General features: G+C 47.5%; 1 long non-coding RNA gene across 6 annotated transcripts in view; it reads left to right on the forward strand.

The window, feature by feature from the left end:
• The first annotated feature begins 5,665 nt into the window (after positions 1-5,665).
• Positions 5,666-17,700, forward strand: part of LOC109450353 (single-pass membrane and coiled-coil domain-containing protein 4) — a 64,573-nt gene continuing 52,538 nt past the window's right edge. The window contains exon 1 of one of the 6 annotated variants that reach the window (XR_012497435.1): positions 5,666-6,022. This is a non-coding gene — a long non-coding RNA (single-pass membrane and coiled-coil domain-containing protein 4). Of the gene's footprint in view, positions 6,050-17,700 lie in introns of all 6 variants that reach the window. The other 5 variants (XR_012497438.1, XR_012497437.1, XR_012497433.1 and 2 more) reach the window with 5 other exon arrangements.

Genomic DNA, 17,700 nt, shown 5'->3' on the forward strand with positions numbered 1-17,700 from the left:
ATATTACTTCTTAAACACAAGAAATTGAATATTTTCCACTCTCTGCTTAGGGAAGGTAAATTTCATCTTTTTCCTAGTTCTAGAAGAATCATTCCATAATGTTGACCTGGAATTTATATCAGATTTAACTTCAACTAACACCAACTGAGCACCTGTTGAGGGAAGCCTTCCCAAAGGACTTGTTTGATCTGTGTATTCAGCTAGGCGTTGGGTGAATTGCTTAAATGTTGTAGGTCTCAGTTTCCCCATTGTGAATCAGGGATTAAAAACAATATCTCCTTTTAGGGTTAAGTAGCTCCCTGTGGTGGAACAGTGTGGGTGACCCAATAAGGACTCACCTTGCCACAAGAACACACACATGCACACATATGTGTGTACATACGAGGTGTGGTAACAAAATACAGTGAATGTTTAAATAAAAAAGTTTATTACAGTAAAAGACACATTGCCATTAATCCCCCTCAAAGTACTTCCCCTCACTTCAAACACACTTATCCACTGTCTGAAGCACTTCTGGAAGTCCTCTTTCATGAGTGTCTTTAGCTGCACTGCCATGGCTGCCTAGATGTCATGAATTGTTTAAAAATGTTTACCTTTCGTGGTCCCTTAGACAATGTGGAAGATCCAGAAGTCGGATGGTGCCAGATCCAGTGAATAAGGTGGTTGAGGACACACCATAATATTTTAATTTGACAGAAATTGTCATACCAGAAGCGATGTGTGACATGGAGCCTTTTTGTTGATCAACAAATATGGTGTATGCTGCTGCCGAGTGCCATCCAAAGGAAAAGCAGGGATCTTAAATATGGAAAGAAGCTTGTGGAACCTTAGTAACAGTGTGTGAGAAATTTCAACTTGTTCGGTGCAGTTAGTTGGGTATGAGCTATGGTTGAGAGAAGGTGTGTTTTAACGTGTGCCGTAAATCATACTCCATCATGACAATGTTCCGTGTCACACATTGCTTCTGTTATATGGCAATTTCTGTCAAACGAAAATATCACAGTGTGTCCTCACCCACTTTATTCACTGAGTCTGGCCCTGTGTGACTTCTGGCTCTTCCCCAAAGTGAAAATGATTCAGGACATCGACGTAGCCACAACAGCGCAACTAAAGACACTCATGAAAGAGGACTTCCAGAACTGCTTCAGAAAGTGGTAAGAATGATGGGATAAGTGTGTTCAAAGCAAGGAGGAGTATTTTGAGGGGGATTAATGGCAATGTGTGTTTTACTGTAGTAAATTTAAAAAAATTTAAACATTCACCATATTGTTTGATCACACCTCATACATACACACACATACTTGGTCATCGACCAGACCTCAAGCCCATGGCTTCATTTCCCACAGGACATGTCTAGAGCCATGGCCAGCTCTGTCCTGACCCACAACCATAATGCAGCCCTGAGTGAAGTTTCTTTAGCTCCATGTTCTAGTCAGTGGAGCTCAAGTGACTGCCAAGAAGGCATGAGGCAGAAAAGGAAATAGAGTCTGGGTGGATGTGACTGAAACAATTGTAAGAACAACAGTGGGTTGAGGGCTGGCCTACTGAGTCTGAGGCACCCTAGTAGGGATTGCCCAGGTCTATGAGATTGTAAAGTGGCAATTCTTGAGGCCTTCAGATTGCATGGACCAGTAACATCACAAAACCATTTAGGGGAGAAACTGAGGTAGCAAATTTTTTATTTCACCAAAAAAAACCCAAAGAACAAAAAACCAAAAAACTGATCAATTACAATATAATTGATCACAAATATAATATTCACTGGTACAAAAATGGAATCCATTTGCTTTACATTGCTCTAATAAGCTCTTGTTTTGGACCTGACTGGCAGAAACCCCTCCAAGGACCTGTGGCCCCAGGGCAACGAGCCTGAGACCTCTGCTGTAGAGGCTACACAGCCAGGCACAGGCTGGCCGGGGAGCGGGCTTATGGACATACGCCACGATCTTTTCTTCTGACAGCTGCAGCCAAGCTACAAACCCAATTTCAGTTTTGAGGGTTCCTACTTTAGCAAATGCTCTGAGGCACTCAACCTTCCCTATTCTAGATTCCTCCGTCCCCTGGCCCCATCCCCCCTTGCATCACTGACTAAATAATTTATCCCTCAAGACCAGCCCAGCGCAGCATAGCACAACATGGCACATCTCTGAAGTGAAAGGTAGTGTTTCCTCATTTATCCTGAGTGTGAGCCCTTGTTCTCCTCACAGCATCACACAGGGACCAAGCATGGCATGTCTTCCACAAACCTATACTTGTCATATTCTTTGTCTTTTCTCGTCTGTTTCTACAAAGCTAATGTCAAATGGATGAGTCAGAAGAATGACAAAGCCTATATCATTCATTCATTCAATAAATATTTATTGAGAGCCGATTATGTCTCAGTCTCTATAGCAGGTGACAAGGATACAGTGGTGGACAAACAAACAGTGTCCCATCTCTCATGCAGGGAGAACATGAGAGAAACAAACAAATAAATATGTAATTACAAAATGTGATAAGAACAGTAAAAAACTAGGAGTGTCATGACAAAGCATAACAGAAGGAATGGTTAAGAAAAGGTTTCCGGAGAAAGCTAAGGCCTGAGGGGTAATGGAGTGACATTCATTGGTTTTGTCACCTTAGATCCACTTTCTCTTCTGGTTACAGTGCCCCGATGATTATCTTTGGGGGCTTACATTCAAGGAGTCCCATTCTTCTCTGGCTCGGGTTGGGCATGTGACCAAGCTAGGTCACGCTGACTTTATTTCAGGGCTTGGAATCTTGAGTAGAGTTACACAAAAAAAGAAAATACCATAGTGGGCAATGTGCTGAGGGAGGGTTAGAGTAGAACCACGCTGCACCAGACCTCGTGGGGCCAGACTGAGTTTGGATTTTGTCTTAAATGTAAAGGGAGGTTGTAAAGATACTTTGAGCTTGGGAGAATATTTTTAGTAGCAACAAATGTCACAAAGGAAAAGCAGAACAATCCAATGAACAGCATGAAGTGCTTTGAATTGTCCACCTCAGTTCTACTCTGAGCAGGCTCCAGGAACGTAGGCATTTGTCAGGGTCTTCTAATCTCTCTTAGCTCAGTTTCCTCACCTATAAAATGAGGCAGTGGATTAGCTGACCTCTAACTTCCCTGCTTTATGTGATGATTCATATCTATGGTGAAACCTTGTCAAACTGGACAAGGTGTCCATCACAAGAAGTTCATGAAAAAAATGGGAGAGATATACACACCCAATCCGTACAACAATTGTTGTATTTCAAGGATTTATAAAAGTTAAAGAGGCTTAGAAGCCAATATCGCCAGCTCATTGTCATGTTGGCTGCCAAACAGTACTTGGTTCAGCAACCAATTCAAGGAAGAATTTTGAAAGAAGGCATTCCATAATGTGTGATACTTCCCTAAGCTGAGACATGGTAACTTCCAGTGGATGCTTCTTGACAGAAAACACAAATGAGAGTATTGACTCTTGAGTGAATTTCACCAAGTCCTTGCAACTTCCAAAATGCCTCCGTGTGATGTGTGTATCAGTCATCTATTTCTGTATGACAAACCACCCAATACTTCATGGCTTAAAACAACAACCATTTTATTTTTCACACTTCTTGGGTTGGCTGGGCTCACTCATGTGGCTGCATTCAGCTGGTGGATTGGCTGGGGACTGCCGCAGCAGGGATGGCAAGCCTCTCTCTGCCTGGGTCTTTCATCTTCAAGGAAGTTAGATCACATTTCACTTTATATACTGCGTTCCAAGACAGGAAGGAGTACTGCACAAGTGCTCATCAAACATCCCTGCTTTTGCTATGTTCTGATGTCCCAGTGGCCAATGCATGTTACATGGCCAAGAACAGAGTCAATATGGGAGGGGGCTACCCTAAGGGCGTGGGTACTGACATGTGATTCATTTGAGGCCATTAGTGTAACAATATGTGAACTTTCCCTCTTAGACATGGATTGCAAGATATACAACTTTAACTTATATAAATGATAGTGCTTTCACAAAGGTACAACATACACATTATTATTAATATAAGGAAGCATTTGAAGTCACCTTATTAAAGGACTGAATCCTACATTAAATGGCTCTGCTTGCCTCATAAAATTATTCATTAATTTTTAGTAGTGGCCTTGGGAAGTTACGTACATAATATTTAGAGGAAAAAGGCATTTATAATTATAATGAATTAAAGTAATTCACACTGCAGTTCTGTCCCAATTTGGAACTTGAGGCTTGCTAATTTCATATTTAGCAGCATCCATGCACCCCCAATTCCTCTGCTCTAACAGGTACATGCCTATCTCATCTGCTACACCTCAAACTTTTGAGGATAGAAATCTTACCTCATCCAGGTTTATTTCCCTTACTTTCACAGCACCTACAACACTCAGGAGATGTGCCCCGAGTGCTTGTTAAATAAACTAATCAATAGCTTCCTTGTATTAAACACATATATAGTCCAGGGACTTCACTCACAGACTGGATCACCAATTCCCTCTCAATACCACAGATAAATGTTATTCTCCACAGTTTACAATTGAGGGGACTGAGGTACAGAAAGCCCGAGGTGGATGGGCTGAAATTCCAGCCCAGTACCACCTGATGCCACTTCACTGCTGCTTTACGTGGAGCCGGAAGCAGACTGTCAGAACTGAAAAGATGGCCTAGAGAGAGGGGCAAGAAGGAAACAGTACGAGGCCTGCAGGGGCCCCAAACCTGTTCACTGCCTTGCAATAAAATAAACACTTGTTAATTGAGAGATTGGCCACTGAGCCCCGGTGGAAAACCTGCAGGAGAGCCAGTTCTACAGCTGTTACTAAAATCAAGACCAGTTCATTCTTGGGGGTGGGGAGAGGAGGGACTGAAGAGGTCTTGCTCCCAGGGCTGGCCCTGTTGGATAGGTGACAATACCGCATATACAAAGGTATTATGGTTGTCCTCAGGTTTTGAAAAGGTAGGTGGCCATTATTTTACATTTTGTCTATAGTTTTTATTATCTCCTAGGTCAGTAATGTACCAACAATAGCTCCATTTATATACAACAGTATATGCATGGGTGTGTGTGTGTGTGTGTGTAAAGTGCTTTACATACAATGCATGATCTCAATTAAGGCTCCCAACAAAAGTAGATTTTCCTATTCTTAATTTACAGATGAGGTAACTGTGCCCAGGGAGATCAGCTTTCCCAGCTTTTAAGTGGTAGATGTAAAACCGAAGTCTATTTGACTAAAATCCTGTAATATTTAGCTGTGGGTCTCTTGCGGCTTTGGGGCTAGTGTGAGATGGGGAATTGTGAATTCCATTTATTCATGCAAAGCTGCGGGTGCGCGCGCGCGCGTGTGTGTGGTGTGTGTGTGTGTGATTTACAATAACACAAATCCACGTCAGGATATCTTGAGGCTTAAAAGCCTATTTGGGTGGAGAGAGGCAAAAATCTCTCCTCATTCATTCACTCTTTCGCTCCCTCAAGAAGTATTTATTGCGCACCTCAGGATTCCAGGCGGGCGCTACTCTAGCCGCCCTAGGAGAGAGAATGGTGAGCATGAGAGATACGTTTGCTCCCCTAACCACCCCCCCCTCCTGATCTTACTATTTTGTGGGCGAAGCAGAGAAACAGGAAACGTTATCAACCCGGGGGATGACTTCTGCCCGGGCTGCACTGGAGCGGGAGGAAGCGCATTGAGTGGCTGGGTGGTCAGGGCAGACTCCCCGGAGGCGGCGGCGGGCCCGGGGCCGGGCTCGCAGGACGAGTCTCCAGGCTCCGCGGCCCACGTTTGGAAGCGAATTGGAACCGAGCCAGGGGCGGGGCTGGTAGGAGCAGGGGCGGCGGAGGCCGGGGCGGGGGCGGCCGCCGAGTTAGGGTTAGGGCGAGAGGATTCGACTTCCTGGCGGCAGAGGGCGCCTGGCGCTGCGGTCCGGCGTGGCGGAGCCGCCAGCACGGGCGCCGGGAGGAGAGGCAAGGCGAGGCGAGGAGCGCGAGCGGCGGCGGCCACTGCCACGTATTCCCGGCAGTGGCGGCGGCGGCGCGGGAGGAGGTGAGCGGCGCCGGCGCCTGCGGGCAGGTGGGCAGGGAGCGGCGCGGCGGCGGCGGAGCGAGCGGGCGGGCTCGGAGACCGGCACCCGGCGGGAGTGCGGGCGCTGGGACAGCGCGGTTCCCGCCACGCCGGCTCCGCCTCCGCCTCCGCGCCGGGCTGACCGCTGAGGCCCGAGCGCCGACCAGGTCCCAAGCGCAACTCGTGCCGGCTCGGCGGGCAGGGGCAGAGGGAATGCGATCCCGCCCGCCCGCCCGTCGCGGCTCGGGACACGGAATCCCCGCTGCTGCGGGGCCCGGGCCGCGGCCGGGAAAAGTTGGGGCGGACCGGGAGCCTGCGTGTGGAGGGCGGGAAGTGCGGGTGCCGGGCGGATTCGGAGGTCGGAAGGACGCGGTGAGAGGGGGTCCCCGGCCGGAGGCAGGGCGGCGGGAGGGCCCTATTTGGGAAGGTGGCAGGCACGGGTCCTCTGCGGGCGGGAAGGAAGGGGTGCACGCAGGATCTAGGGCAGGAGTGGACAAGTGTCCAGCCGGGGGCCCTGCGGGTGAGAAGGGAGGGAGGAAAGGAGGGCCCACGAGGGACGAGCCTGGGGGCCGGAGACCAGCCGGCTGCTGGATAGAGCACTGGGGTTTTGCCTCCTCCCGCCTCTTTCGGGGTAGACCCTGAGAGGGGCCAGGCTCAGAGTTGGGGACACCTCTGGTGTCTGAAGACCCAATTGGGAGTTCCTGTAAGAGGTGGGGGGAGAGATTCAATCGCTGCTTCCTCTGCTGCTCGGGTCGAATACCGCCCCTCCCCATCTGCCACATTCACCTCCCAGACTGCATGCTTTTGTCCTGCGGAAGTTGAGGAGGGACCCCTCAGTGAATGAGATACTTAAGGGTACCAAGGTGAGTAGGAATGGGCTGCATGAAATCATAACCGTCGCCTGGAAATGTCTGAAAACACAACTCTTGGACCACCTACACCCACGCCATTCCCTCTCCAGTACTGGCAGTGTCCGCTTCCCTGGGTTGGACTAGCCGGTCCCTGAAGCTCAGCGGCACCTTTGCTTATAGGATCTTGGTTATCCTGAAGGGGGTATAAAACATGGCCTTTTATTCTCTGGCTGAGGTTGGTTATTTCTGAAACAAGTGGTTCTGGAGATGCTGACTGCATTATTCGAACAACCTGTAGGGTGCCACTTGACAATGGAGATGACTCATATTGGCTCCCCCCCCCCCAATAAACTTTGTATTCAAGACACAAGTATGTCACGTCATGTGCAACAGTGTTAAGCTGGAGACCTACACTGTGGGCCTCTTTGAGCCATAGTTCTAGTTTTAAATATATTAGCAAGGAGTATGACCGTGGATGAATCACTTGCCCTCTCTGGACTCAGTTTCCTTATCTGTGAAATGGGATACAAAGAGAGAGCTAGACGATCTGATAGAGGCAGGAGTAGGTTTCTGAGAGAAACAGATCTTTTTCCTTGTGAGATTGGATCAGCCACACAAAATCAACCTCAGCCTATTCTTATAAAGAAATTAGGATGGACTTAAAGGAAAACATGAGAAGCAAGAATGATTGCAAAAGGCAACAGAAAACCAAAAACTAATAATTGGTACTAGACTTAGAGTATGAATACTATTTTCATGCAGGCAATTAGTGTACATGGCTATCCAGCTAGTTTTACTATAAAGTTAACTGTGCTTAAAAAATTACATTTATCTCACCTGTGGACCTGAATTTTTTTCTTTTAACCTTCAAGCTTGGAGTGGATGCTCAGTTGGATGGGTCTTGGTGTGGCCTTGCTTGAAGAATATCCCCAGCATCTCTCATTGCCATAGTATTGTAATTTCCTTCTGTCTGACTGATGTTGGGATCCTTCTACCACCACACTTCTGTCATCGTTTTCATTCTGGCTTAAGTGGTGAACTGATTCCTGTTGCATATGACATTTCTAAACTTCCCAGGTTTTTTTTTCCAGTGAGTGTAATTAATAGACAAACAATGCATGAGTCGCAGCACATTAAAAATAGCTCAAGGTAATAACTGTCCACTCACGCCTTTTCCCCTGACCTCCTGGGCAGCCTCTTACTTGAACTTCCAGGTCACCTGATGGCTGTCTCGTTTTGGATACTAAGGATTATCACAGAGTCGAGATGACACGGTCAGGTCAAATCGCACATTAATGATCAAGCCATGATGCTGGAAGGAGAGGACAATTTTTTTGTATTTAACTGCTCCTGTCCTGTTTTCTTCCATTAGTAGCTTTCAAAATCCATATTGGGTTCAACCACATAATTTTCAGTAATCTGTTTTTGGTCAGTTTTTTGGAAGCTGCTGTTAGTGGTTATCTCTGAGTTTGAGGTAGTGGTAAAATTATATCCTCTCTGACAAGTAAAAGCATGACTAATTAGGTTGAATCTTTAATATATCTGTAGTGTGTGTGTGTGTGTGTGTGTGTGTGTGTTTAAATTTTACTTTAAGGGCTACTCAATAAAAGTCATGATGCTAATAATAGTTAATCTTCTGAACCCCTACCATTTATCAGGCATTGTGAGGTGAGAAAACAGAGTTCAGAAAGGGCACAACTCTGTGTTACAGCTGGCTTGCACAAGTTACTGATGATTTCTGAAAGCAGACAGCCTTCTATAATAGTGAAAAAGGAATTCGTAGCTATTCTACAGGGTTGTGATGTTAAATGAGGTAAAGTAATGGAAAGGAACATGTACACTGTAAAGTGCCCTCCAGTCTAGGACAGTTTTAACATAAGCAGTTGACGCTTATGAGTCCATGGGTCTTGGTGTCTAGTGGGCCAGGGTGGACATCCTGAGCCCATTGCCTGACCCCTCTGAGCCTGGCTTCTGCGTATGTAAGATCAGAATATTATCGGCCTTATATTATTTGTGAATTGCAGTGGGTACTCAGTGAAGGTTGGCATCCACCCCTTTCTCTCCTTTTGCCCACAGGCACTTGGAATAATGGCATTGATTAAGTTTTCCAATAGGAATTGTCCTCAAGGGGAGAATGTTTTTAAAATACCCTTTTGTACTTAGGAATAATTCTTCCTGCTTTTGCCTTCCCACTCCAGCTCCCAACACCCAGCGTGAGTATTCCAGGCCCTGCCAGCATCTATTGGTTGGTGCAAAAGTAGTTGCAGTTTTTGCAGTTATTTTTACCCTTTAAAACCGCAATTACTTTTGCACCAACCTAATGAAAAGTCTGGAATTGAACGAAACTAAAAGCTAGAAAGGACAGGTCTCTGATAGGAAGGTGAAGATGGAGGAGGTAGCTCGTTTCCCTTTGCCCATTTTTGCCCTTTTTTATTCATCTTGTGGACAAGGAAAAGATACTGAATTTAGGGGGTTTCTAGCTGGAAGGAGGAATTGGGAAAAGTTATAATGCAAGGAGGGAGGACAGGCCAGCCATGGTTTGGGAAGAAGATGGAAGAGTTGAATCTGACAGTAAAAGCTGGAAAATTTGGTGTGGGAGAAATCTGTTAGATATAGTATTTGGCTAAGTATGGGGCCAATTTCCATCAAGTTCTATGAGGTTCTCTGGTGGGGCTTTGAACTTGCTTTGCTCCGGGCAGATTTTGACTGGTTGTGGTGGCATTATAAATGAGTTTCCACAGTAAGTTGTATGCTGAAAAGGAAATTAAATTCCAAGAGGGTGTTTGTTGTGACTGGTGCCAGAATTTCTCTGAGAATTTTAAGATTCAGTCTATAAAAGTACCACTTAGTTTTCTGAAGATATTAATTAAATAGATTTAAAAAATGGAAGTGTATCCTTTATGAGCTTTTGAAATGTAATCTTTCTAAATCTTTGGAACAAATGAAGTCTAAAAAATCATGGAGCTATATATTTTAAAAGCATTTCCTCCCAAAGTAATGTTTTCCTTCTCCTTCCCTTCCCTCCCTCCTTTTGTATTATTTTCCTAATGAATTGATTTTGGTGTCTTTCACATTTTGGAAGCCTGATTTTTATGTTTATGACCCTTCATTTTTAGATCTTGAATGTGCTTTCTTTTCTCTTGAGTTACTTTGCATTCATTCCACATGAAGTGGTAGTGCAGCACAGCCGCCCGAGCCAGGATGGGGATAGGTAGCGAGGTGATCTGGGAGCTGGACTCTCTACAACTTAGATTTAATCTTCACAGCAGCTCTGGAGGTTGATGGTGTGATTCCCAGTGCACAGAGGAGGAAGTGGGTGCAGAAACATGTGTGCCCACATAGCCAGCAAGTGGTGAGTCTGAGTGTCGGCCAAGATCTGTGCGACTCCAAAACCTGTGCAGGCAGAGGCCTCACACTCCCTGCCAGGGTTGGACTCTGTCCTCTGGGCTGGGAGTTTTCATTAAGGGAGAGAGGGTTTAGAAAGTTAGCTCCGTGGGCTGTGTGGAGGGTGAAATTAAGAGTAGAGAAATGAGTCCATTAGAGTAATTGACACAAGAGATGATGAAGGCTTGAACTTGACATTGAGATAGTGGCAGTGGTGATGAGAAAGCAGATGTGTCAGGATAGGTAATGGTTAGTGTCTGCCCCCCCATCCCCGTATTGCAGATGCAAACTGTAGATTGAAAGCAGTCTTTGCAGAAAACAAAATTGTTTCCTTTGGTCTCTTCTGACAGGTAGAGAAGGTAAAACCTGAAAGCGCCTTCCCCTCACTTTGCCCACCCCATGACCTCATCATTTCTACCTTTCCAGGAGCATCTAAGAGGATGGAATTCAGGTTCCTCAGACCCCATTTAGGGAAATGCTGGTTTGAGCATTCAAAGTGGAAACTTCCTTCCCCAGAGAAGGAAGCTTCCCTTGGGTGTAGTCTATACCCCGCAGTTTCCTGGTGGACCCAGGGGATATGGGCCTCCGTTCTGACTGTTCCCCCAAAATTGATCCACCTCTAGGTGTGGGTGACTTGTACTCACCAAACAGAGGGTCTGGCTGGGAAGTGGGAGGGGTGGTGGCCCTTCACAGCAGTGGCCAGGCCTTTCAGGAGGAGGGACCACCTTCCCCTGAAAGGTACAGTCTCAGTAGGGAGCCAGTTCGTACTTGGGTGAACTGCGTTCAGAGCAAAGGGAGAGGACTGGTCCTGGTGGCTAGTGTCCGCGTGTCCCTGTCATAGGATATACTGTTGCCATGTCAATAATATGCTTGTCTCATGCCCGCTCCCCTAGTTAGTGCCAGACTCTGTAATAAACTTGCTAGGGTTTTTGTTTTCCAGATGGCATAATACCCATGCCCTTCAGAGAGTATGTTTTTGAGTGGGTCAGGCCAGATGATCAGATTCTGGCTTTATTTGGGCGGCGTCCTCATTGCAAGGAGGGTTTACCTTTACTATGAGGGTTACCTTTGTTGGAATGCCTGCTCCCTGGCTTGCTCGAAAGCCATCTCCGCGCTGCGTCACTGCAGAAGACTCAGCTCCCCTACGTCCTGATCGATGGTACCTCTTTCCCTGCAAGATGTCACCTCTTTTTCTTGACCTAAGGGCACTTCTTGGCAGCCCCCTAGCTTGCAGGCTGTTCAAGTGCCCAGTGAGTGTGTCTGGCACTAACAGGATACCTGTTTTAATGGAGAGAATTTTTGCCTGGGGATGTTAGCTGTCATGCCTACCTCTTGAACATTACATCCTAAGCAAAGCCCCCCCCCTTTTTTTTTCCTTTTTTCTTTTTGCCTCATGTTTAGCCTCGTGTGTGTGCGCATATGTGTGTGTATTTTAATTATTACTGGGAAGCAAAAAAGTCTACAGAAATGTTACTGCTGGCAAGCAGAAAGAATATATATGTATGTGTGTGTGTGTGTGTGTGTGTGTATATATATATGTATATATATTCAACCATGAATTTATCTCTCCTTTTTCCACATGTTGCTGTTTTGTTGGCAGAACCATCTGATTTGTGTACTGGTTCAGTTTGGATTTCAGTAGTGAGTGTGAAAAGATGCCTGGGCTGTTTGCCAAAGTGGCGGGACTCAAATGAGTGGGCTTCGGGGCTGCCAGACTTTGCTCTCCCCACAATCTGAGGAGCCTGGCACATGCGCCTTTGTCGGGAAGGTGGAGTTTGGCCAGGCCTTTTCCTTGGCTTCCCCTGGGAGCAGCTCTGTTGGTGACAGCAGGTGGCTTTCCCTCTGCTGTGGGAAAGGGAATTCTCTTTTAATCCTGGTTTTTGCTTTTTTCGCATCCTATGGGGGTGAGAAGGAAGAAAGTCCCAGAATAGGTTTAGAACTGGGCAGGTTCAGGGTAGGACAGGTTTGTAACTTCCACAGATGTTTTTTTCCAGAAGTTTTCCTCACATCCCACATTTGCCTTCATCCCCCTTAATCCCAACCCCTTCTGTCATCATTGGCTTAGGAATTGGACTTGCACTTGATCAGTCACTCTTGGGAAGCCCTGCGAGTGTGGCACCAAAACTTGTTCGAAACTGGTGCAGCGATTTCCCACCAGAATAAGCACCCTGTTTTGGTGATGGTGGTGGCAGTTTTTAATCAGTTCAATTGCTTTTTTCTTAAATGATGTAGGTAATACGTGTTCTTGCACCCACCCTTCCATTTACACAGTACATCGTAGTACATAGCAGAAAATGTGAAGTCCTCTTTTACCCAGGACCCCTGCCCCATGAGCACCTCCCTGCGGGGGCCTCAGAGGTAACCAGTTTTACCAGTTGGATGCCTGTCCTAAAATTGTTCATCAGCCTGTGTTGACACAAATACCGTGTTTCCCCAAAAATAAGACCGGGTCTTATATTAATTTTTGCTCCAAAAGATTCATTGGGGCTTATGTTCAGGGGATGGCATCCTGAAAAATCATGCTAGGGCTTATTTTCCGGTTAGGTCTTATTTTCGGGGAAACATGGTACATACAGTTTTGTTTCCCTTGTAAGCATCAAGCTGGTCGCATCATGTATATTGTTTCGTTATTTTGTTTTCTCTTTGCACACAATGTATCTTGTAGATCTTTTCATGCCTGTACCTCTTTTCTCTTAATTTGTCCACAAAATATTTTATAGTGTAGATAGATCATGATTTATGAGGCTGCCCCCATTGATAGACATGTGAACTGATTCACTGTTATATCTTCCTACATACATATTGTTCTGCACATCTGCACGTGTTTCTCAGGAGTGGACTTGGTGCGTCAAAGGTTCTAAGCTGTTACAGCAATACCCACACTGCTCTCAAGGGTTGTGGTGGTTTAACTAACGGGACTGTATGAGGCTGCCCATTTCCCCATGGGCTGACGTTCTTCTAGGTGAAAGACATGGAGAGCGTTTAGTAGGCATTTCATCGATTACTAGTGAGGCTGTGAAACTCCTCGTTTGACTTCTGGGTCTTAGTGGGCGGGTCCGCAGTAACCATGGAGGATGAGGGAGCCGAGCCCTCCAGGACCAAGCTGTGAGCGTCCTGTCGCCAGGGGTGGCACCATGGCACTGGGAGCAAGTGTCCTGCTTTCTCATTCTCTCCACTTCTCCCAAAGGCGAGGTACTGCAATAGAGCACTTTAATTTTGGGGTGACCTGCCAGAGTATTTCTGCCAACATCTCCCCCGAGGAAGCAAGCGTGTGTAACCAGCACATTGACACCAGGCTGCTCTGCTCTGCCGAGGCAGGGATTCAAGACTGGGGAGAGCTGAGCTGGGAGAACAGTGAAAGATTTCCTGCCGGAAAGTCAGACACTCCTGCTTCTGGAATAGCCACTGGGAATGTGGTGAATGAAACAAGATTCTGCGTGTGGCGGGCCTTTCCTGTAGCGGTGTGGTGTTTGGTTTCCCCTCTCACCTGGCTTGTGGGAAGGGTGTGATGGTTTGTCCCTTAGCCTGGGTGCTTTGGCGAGAAGCCACGGTTTCTGAGAAGATATCACAGGGGCCTGACATGGTAGAGGAGGCATCTGGAGGCCCTCACAGAACGGCTCACCTGGGCCGGCCCTGCAGGCTGAGCTGCCCAGTGGGTTTGGGGAAGCTCTGGCTTATTGGATGACAGTGTCCTTTATGTGCTGTTCAGGGGAGACCAGGGAGAAGAGTGACAGGAGGCCGGCAGCATTGGGTGGTGAAGAGACTCTAGGGTCAGGTCAAGCAGGGTTCCATCTCGCACTCGGCCCCTTATGACTTGGGACTTAAGCAAAGTTATTTTACCGTGTTTCCCCGAAAATGAGATCGGGTCTTATATTAATTTTTGCTCCATGAGGGCTTATTTTCAGGGGATGTCTTATTTTTTTCATGTACAGCAATCTACATTCATTCAAATACAGTCATGTCATCTTCTGGAACATCGTCGTAACGTACTGAATGCATCCGTCTGGCTGACGATCTTAACTGGGGCTTATTTTTGGGGAAACACGGTATCTCCCTGGGCCTGTTTCCTCATCTGTAAACCAGGAATCATATTAGTACCTACCTCACAGGCTGTTGTGAAGACTCAGAGAGTAATGTTTGTGAAGCTCTCAGCACGTTACCTAGTAAGGACTCAGTAATTGTAAGTAACTACTATCATTTGTGTCCCCTTTTCCTTAATAAATGTTTTTAAACGCATGAATGCACATTACATTTGCTAAATATAAAAATGCACATAATCTAGTAAAGTTAAGTGGGGAGGCCAGGAGATAAAGAGGTGTCTTGAGGCAGATTCGGATTTGCTGAGGTTATGGGAGTGAAGAAGGGGTGAAGGCGGGGAACCTGGTGGGGAGCCTCCTGCAGGGAGGAGAGCAGGTGTGATGTGATGTGCTCTCCTCACACCAGTCCTCCTGCTGTGAAACGCCCCCCCACCCCCCAAATGCAGAGGACTTTCCCTGCTTTTTAGATAGACTGACTGCTGGGGGTCCTCAGTACACCCTCTCCCTTTTGTTTTTGTGGAGGCTGAGTGAGGCCCTACAGGGTGAAGTGCTTCCACTGCCACATGACCAGCTGTCACAGAGCAGAGATGAGGTCCAGATCTCCTCATTCTGGGGCTGCGATTACTTTCCCTCTTCTCCACATTGCCGTGTGCTGCCCACTTCCAGATACTAGACAAGAGGGCTGCAGGGTGTTAGGCATTTTGCTAAGGTCTGTCCTGAGGCCTTTGTGAGATGAGGTCACAGAGGTGCAGAGATGTAAGTCAGGTGTAGCCCAAGGGCTGGGATTCAGACTCAGGCCTGCCCATCTCCAAAGCTCACGTTTGTACCTTCTAACTGGTTATGTTCCTATCAGTGCTGGCCCCGGGGTTGATGTCTGTGCTGATTTCATACACCCGCTCATTTGTAATTGCACCGCTCAGAGAGCAAGGCCCACACATGTGTGCGTGTGCTTGCGTGTTCGTGGATGACACCCAGTTCATTTGAAGTCCCTAATTTGCTGGTGATTTACCCAAACTGGAGGGCTAAGACCTGCAGGTTGCGTGTGGGGAAGGCTGTCCCCACGACCTCTAAAGCATCCCAGGTCCCCGAGGTCCAGATGGGGAGAAGGAAACCTTGCTCTTGGGAGCTGAGCTTGGTGTGTGAGCCTGTTGTCTGCAGGCCTGGGAGGAGCAGAGCCACTCAGCGAGGACGCAGGCGGGACCTGGGCAGCCTGTATGGCTTGCAGAGGCCTGTAACATGAGTCCAGATAATGTGTGTGAAAATTAGCCATGCAAATGTGATAATAGTGGCCTGTGGTATGAGAAAGATTGCAAAGTCGTGTGTGGAAAGTGCCAACTGCACTGCCCTAAATGTAAGTCAGTGGAACGGAGACTCCACCTTGCCTCCAGAGGTCTTAGCAGGCTGCTTAGAAGCAGCACACATTAACACAATCGAGAGCAGGTAGACTTGGCTTCTCATCCAGCCTTCACTTCACAGATGAGGACCCTGAGACCCAGAGGTGAGCTCCCTTGTTCAAGGTCATGGCCCTCATTGAGGGAGAGCTGAGGCTAGAGACTGCCCTTCCTGTGCCTCCCCCGTACACCTATGGTTAGTGAGTAACAGCTTATCCTGAGGGCTGGTGTGGCACTTTGCACCTAGAGGAACTCAATATTGTAATGTTTATCAAATGAACAAAGTCCCAGTTCAGTTCTGGTCTTGGCTCTTTTGCCTCTGAGCAAAGTTAGGACATCTCAGTTTTGCCCTCTGTAGGATGGGTGTAGCACCCCTGCCTCTGTCCTCAGCTCATCTTCATTCACTCAGAATTCATTCAGCATCTATTCATTGAGTGCCTACTTGGTACCAGACACTTCTGTGTGTGGGCATTTCGCACTGAGCAAAAGAAGCTAAAATCCTGTTTCTTCTGGGGTTTATTTTCTCCTGAGGGGTGACAGACAATAAATGACTATCATTCATGGTATGTGTATTTGTTTCCAAGGGCCATAAACTGAAGTTTATTCTCACAGTTCTGGAGGTTCTGAGGGAATCTGTTCCATGCTCCTTTCCTAGCTTCTGGGGTTCTTAGCTTATGCCAGCCTAGCTCTGCCCTCTGCCTGTCATCACACGGCCTTCTCCCTGTGTCTGTCTCCCTTATAAGGACACGAGGCCTTGGATTAGGGCTCACTTGACTCCAGTGTGTCCTCATCTTAACTAATTACATCTCTAACGACCCTGTTTCCAAATGAGGTCACATTCTTAGGTTCCAGGTAGACATAGATTTTTGGGGGACACTGTTCAACCCAGGACAGTATGTGAGGTGGTGATGACGGCTGCAAAGCAGGGGGAGTGCCAGGGACAGAGGTGGATTTGGGAGGTGTTGCAAGGTGACCGGGGCAGGCCTTGCTGAGGACTAGTGTTTGAGCTTCCATCTGGAGGAGGGGAGTGGTGAAGGAGCTAATGTGGGGAGGGAGAGGACTTGAGGCAGAGGGAACCGCAAGTGCAGAGGCCCTGAGGCTGGCATGTGCACGTGCTGGAATAGTGACAGGGCATCGTGGTTAAACTGTGTGTGTGTGTGTGTGTGTGTGTGTGTGTGAGAGAGAGAGAGAGAGAGAGAGAGAGAGAGCGCGAGAGAGCGAGAATGAGATTAGGAGGACGTGAGGCCCGAGTCTGTGAGGAGATCAAGCATCAACTATGTCCTTGCCAGTCCATGCGGACTTGGGCCTTTTGCTCCAGGGAGATGGGAGCCGCTGTGTGGCTGTGAGCATGAATGAAAGCAGGACTGGCATGGACTACCCCATTCAGGATTCTGATCCAAGTTTGGATGGCCATTGCAGAGCTGTGAGCCTAGATACTTCGTAGCAACTGCTTCTCTGCATTTTCTTTTTCAAACATCAGTTCTTTGTTGACCCTCCATCCACTGCCCTCTGCTCTGTTCTCTCCTCTAGATGCCTTTTCACCCATCCACCTCGCCACACTTAAACCGCAAGTGTGAAAAAGAGAAAGCAGACAGACAAGCCGGGGTGGCTGGAACTGCCCGGATACTCAGCGTGTTCTCCTCTAGCCATGGGCCTGCCTGGTGAACGCAGGCTGCGCCTATGGTTAAGGAGTTTGTCACCCCGCCTGATTTAGAAAATGCTGAGGTCAGTGTGGGAGCTCAGTGTGCTCAGCTCCCTGGGTCCTTCTGTGGATAAAGTCACTGTGCCGTGAAGATTCGAGTCAGCTCCCTTGGGCCACGGGCTCCATTTGGCCTTGAAAATCCAGGGCAGGGAGGGCTGTCCAGAAGTACCTGTGCAGAGACTGAGCTATTGTGGGGGTCCCTGTGCACAGGCCCGGGACCCTCTCTGCTGCCCATTTGGTAACTGGCCTGCAGAGTTCTATGCAGTGTTGCCCTCTTTTGCCATAAAAACACTTC

The sequence above is a fragment of the Rhinolophus sinicus genome, linkage group LG06 (assembly GCF_036562045.2).
Source record: "Rhinolophus sinicus isolate RSC01 linkage group LG06, ASM3656204v1, whole genome shotgun sequence".
Classification (NCBI taxonomy): domain Eukaryota; kingdom Metazoa; phylum Chordata; class Mammalia; order Chiroptera; family Rhinolophidae; genus Rhinolophus; species Rhinolophus sinicus.